Raw genomic sequence first — 5,055 nt, 5'->3', positions numbered from 1 at the left:
CCCGGCTATTTTATTTATTTTATTTTATTTTATTTTGAGACAGAGTCTCACTCTGTCGCCCAGGCTGGAGTGCAGTGGCACGATCTCAGCTAACTGCAACCTCCGCCTCCTGGGTTCAAGCAATTCTCCTGCCTCAGCACCCACTAGTAGCTAGGATTACAGGCACCTGCCACCACGCCCGGCTAATTTTTGTTACTTTTAGTAGAGACAGGGTTTCACCATGTTGGCCAGGCTGGTCTCAAACTCCTGACCTCAAGTGGTGTGCCCGCCTCAGCCTCCCCGAGTGCTGGGATTACAGGTGTGAGCCACCGCACCCATGACCCTATCTCTTAAAACAAACAAACAAAAAAAACAGACAAAAACAACAACAAATGAAGAGGAAAAGCAGGAAGTGAAGCTCACAGGTTCTCTCACTCACCAGAACAGACACCTCTCAGGGCCTCTCTGCCGAGCAGCACCCAGGGATCTGGGCCCCATGGTATTCCCCCTTGCTCCAGCAGAGATATCAGAACCTGTTTAGGGAATAAAATGTTTCTCAAGGAGGAAAAACAAGGAATAGGAAAATGTGGGGAGGCAACCATTGTTGATTCTGGAACTCTTTTCAGCCCATCTTCTGCCTTTAGCAAGTGGAGGAAGAATTGGAACACCCAGGAGAACAAGCGAGGCGGGATCTCAGGGAAAGTGGAGCACACTACAGAAGGAGCCCAAGTCTCTTACTCAGGAAGGAGTGTAACACATCTGGCCCTGTGAGAGGGTGGGCTGAAATAGTGGTGGTATCCCACCCACATGGTAGGAGGCTAAGATCTCAGGAAAACAGGGATGGTGTAGGGACAGAGGGCTCAATTAGGGCATCAAAAAAATTTTCATTTCACGTTTTGTCCAAAGCAGAACCTCTACTAGGGAACTGGGGACATCTGTTTCAATACTACAGAGAACCTAGGGCTCTCCCTGGCCAGCAGTCCCTGAGGCGGGTGAGTTGGGAAACTCAGTTGATGGAATTCTGAAAATGAGCTTATGAGAGATACCTCAGCCTATAAGAGGAAAGAAGCCAGGAAGCTCCAAAGTGCAAAGGCTGAGTCCTAGAGAGGGCCTCACCCAGAGAAGCTACAGCCCTCTCCAATACCATCTCTGTACAGGGTCTTTTGAGCAGGCATCAGGCTGGCCCATTGCTTGTAGGTGAAATAGAAGGTCTTATCCTTGATGGTCACTGGTTCCTGAAACAAAAGATTCTTACTCAAGCCCTGGGGAACAGGGGAAGGGGGCAGATGCGCTGTAGATAATTAGATGGTCAGATGAAGACCAACATAAAAAATCAATAGTATACCCCAGAATTCAGTTGGAAAATGGACAAGACCTATAGCGCACACACGCATGTGTGCACACATGCGCACGTGCCCCTTCATAAAAGAACTGAATAAATAAGAGAGAACATGTTCATAAGTGGAGAGCATGATTTTTCTAAAACTGTCATTTCTCATTTAATCTATAAGTCATTGCAATCCCAAAGGAAATCATTTTTTATTTTAAAGTTCTAAAGAATCTGGATTGTGAAGCTTATATGGAGGGGTAGATGGAAAGACTAGTAAGAATATTTTTTGGGGAAAAAGGAAATTTGCTCTACCCAGATATCAATCCATACTATAACATTACAGTAATCATTTCCTGGCTGTACTCCTGCAATAACCTCCTAACTCAAATCTCATTCATTTTTCTCTCTTATACACCCAATAATGTGTGGGTGTGTAATAAAGTAGATTTGGCAAACATTAGTCTCAATGATCTGATAAAAAGTTCATGAAACAGTCAAAAACTCTTTAATGGCTATCATTCTTCTTAGGGTGAAATCAAACTCTTTCCCATGACCTCTAAGATCCTACTGATCTGGCCCCTACGTCCTCTACAACTTCAGCCAGTGTAACTCTCTCCCTGGGCTCTGTCTAGTCCAGCACTCTGGCTTCCTTTTTTTTTCTTCAAACAAGTCAAACTCTTTCCCACCTCAAGGCCTTTGTATTTGTTCTTCCAACAGCCTAAAATTCTCTCCCCTTGTTCTTCCCTTTCTTTAGATCTCATTGAGGACATCGCCTGTTCAGTGAGTTGTAAAAACTCTGAGTGAAAAAGGCCTTGCCCAGTTGTACAATATCAAAGCCACCCAAAAAGTAGCCCACCTCTTTCTCTCTCTGACCTCATCTCTAACTACAAGGTCTGGCTCCTTTTCCTTCTGAAATACTTGCCTTCTTTCTGTTGCTTAAAAACTCAAACACTTTAAGATTGTTCACACTTTAGGACCTTGCTGTTCCCTCTGCCTGGTTTGGTCCCTCAATTCATTCTGTTCAAATATCACCTCCTTCAAGAGGTCCTCTCTGACCTTCTTCCACTCCAGGCATTATAGTCACTTTCCATCCCCTCACTTACCCTTCCATTTTGGCATGTATCATCCCCTGACAATGCAGTATACATTCACGGGTGTGTTGTGTGTGTCTCCCATTCGAGTTTACAGCTCCATGAAGGTACTGTCTTGGTCACCATTGGCACAAAGCAGAAACCCCATAAATACCTGTTAAATGAATGAATCTACAAAGTAAGAGCTCAGTAAGTTATGTAACTATTATTATTTCCCATTGTATCTGCAAAGCTTATTCCATGGCCTGGCATACAGAGGCTGCTCAGTATATACTTGCAGAATGACCAGGCCCCCAGGCATAAGCTATTCTACACACACTATTTGCAGAGCAAATGTATTCCTCCAAAGGACTTTTCCTACTTACGCTGGTGGACTTCATCTGCAGAACGTGTGAATTTCCAGTTTCCAGAATATTTTACTGGCAGTTGCATCCCTCCACTTTACCAATTAAATGGATCTTCTCAAAATCATGTGCTGTCTCTAACCAAGACACGTCTTAGTCTGGACAATCTCATTTAGCCTCAAATCACTTTCCCCCCAAAACACACAGTTTCTTGTGTATAGACACACATATACACTTGCTACAGCTGCCCTGCAATGGGCAAACCAGGTCAGGCCCCTGAGACCTGTACTGATTTCTCTGACAGCTGACCTCAGGCAGACTGTTAGGAAGCCCAACTCAGCTGGGACCATATTCTCTGCAGAAAGGCTGCATTCCCCTGGTTTCCTGCACTGCTCTCTGATTTTGGAAAAGGCAGAGTCTCGGGAACTAAGTGAGGAGAAGAGAGCCACAAATAAGCCCGACCTTCTCTTGCAGCTCAATATGTGCACTACTCCCCCTTATCGTCCTGCCTAAAAATCTTTAGAACTATGGCTTGTCCTCCCACTCCAGGGTTACCTGGCCCCACCCTCAGCTGCAGAGTTATAAGTGCTCCTTCAGTTTATTGCTTCATCCAATTGCGGGCAAGACACAAGGTTTCTCAAAACATGCCACTACACTCCATAGTCCAGAACTGAATCTCAGCTACAGGAGAATCCTGGTCTCAGAGGAACTGCTTGGATTTGTAAAAGAAAATAAAATTTCAGGACCTTCTAAATTTATTATGTCAAGCAGAAAGTTAAGCCCTGGAGAGTCACATATTATGTATGCTATTCTTCTTCTTATTGTTTAACTCTCTTCCTCATTGTTCTTATTCTGTAAATGACTAGGAGAAACCAGAGACCAGATCTTCCCCCTTCCAATCACTGATCTTCATTATAGATTAACTGTCTCCTTTATTATCCTGTACCTAACTCAGACCAGATGGTGCCCAAGACCCTATGACAGTTATATCTTCAGGGTGGAATGTTAAATACACCTTTCCTGGAAAAAAAGACCACCCAACTAATCAAATAATCGTAACTATGCATGAAACCTTACATAGAAATATGTTGAAATTCTATTACACTTCCCTGAACTTTGTCTATATAAACAATCTTAAACGTCTACCCTTCGGAAGACTGACTTCCATTCTTTGGAATCCGTGCTTCCTGGACAACCCGTCCTTAACTTTGCACTTGAATAAAAACTATCTTTAAACCAGATTCTGACTTTTTGATTATTTTAGGTTGACAGGTTGGAGTAGAAAATAGTTTTTACTAAATGTGTTCAAAGACCCTGAGCATGACCAAGAGAGGCCGCCTCTGGAAAGAAAGCGGGCAGAGGACTGCTGAACCAATAAGGGCTTACAGGACAAAATTAAAGTGCAGGCTTGCCTACGGGTCAAAGCTGGAAAGAGTGCCCAGAAACAACAAGAAAAAGGCTCAAGTGCCCCGTGGGTAACGCTGGGCGCAGACCCGCTGGGATCACTGAGAAGACGGCCAGCCAATGTCATCAGCCACAACTAGGAAGGAGGCCACATAGGCCGGCGCAGAAAGCCCTCCAGGTGGGGAAGAACGAAATGGGCTCACGGGGTCTCCTTGCCCCGCCTGGGATCACCGACGGCCACGTCTCGCTTCCAGGCTGCGGCTCTCTGGTCAGAGCGCCAGCTTGCAGGTACACTCTCCCACGGGACCGCAGGGGCTCCACCTGGCGGCAGCGAGCCGGAAGTACGGCGGGAGCCTGGTTCTCTCTAGGAAGCCACAGGGTTCGCTTCTCGGTGGTGCGTTGGTCCAGAACCCTCACGTGACAAGTCAGCACAGGCTGCTCTTCTTGCTGGTCAGTGTTGGAGATGCGCTCTGGTCCAGGCCCCTCCTTGCTCATTAGTGTTGATGATGCCCTGCTGCCTAGCGAATCTTGATGCAACCCTGCCTCCCCAGGCCTCGTAGCTGGCTACAGATGGGGCCACAGTGGGGCCCAGGAGGATGCACATATTTTGGGATTCGTCCTGCAATCCTGGTTGTCCACATGCAACTGGGATAGAAAAGCCAGACTTGCGGCCGGATGTTGTGGCTTCTGCTTGTAATCCTAGCATTTTGGGAGGCCAAGGCGGGCGAATCCCTTGAGCTCAGGAGTTGGAGACCAGCCTGGGCAACATGGCGAAACCCCGTCTCTACAAAAATTACAAAAACTTAGGGGCCAGGCGCGGTGGCTCACGCCTGTAATCCCAGCAATTTGGGAGGCCGACGTGGGTGGATCACGAGGTCAGGAGATCGACACCATCCAGGCTAACATG

Source organism: Colobus angolensis, unplaced genomic scaffold, assembly GCF_000951035.1.
Source record: "Colobus angolensis palliatus isolate OR3802 unplaced genomic scaffold, Cang.pa_1.0 Scaffold311, whole genome shotgun sequence".
NCBI lineage: Eukaryota > Metazoa > Chordata > Mammalia > Primates > Cercopithecidae > Colobus > Colobus angolensis.
The sequence above is the reverse complement of the archived record's forward strand: the minus strand, read 5'-3'. Positions refer to the sequence as shown.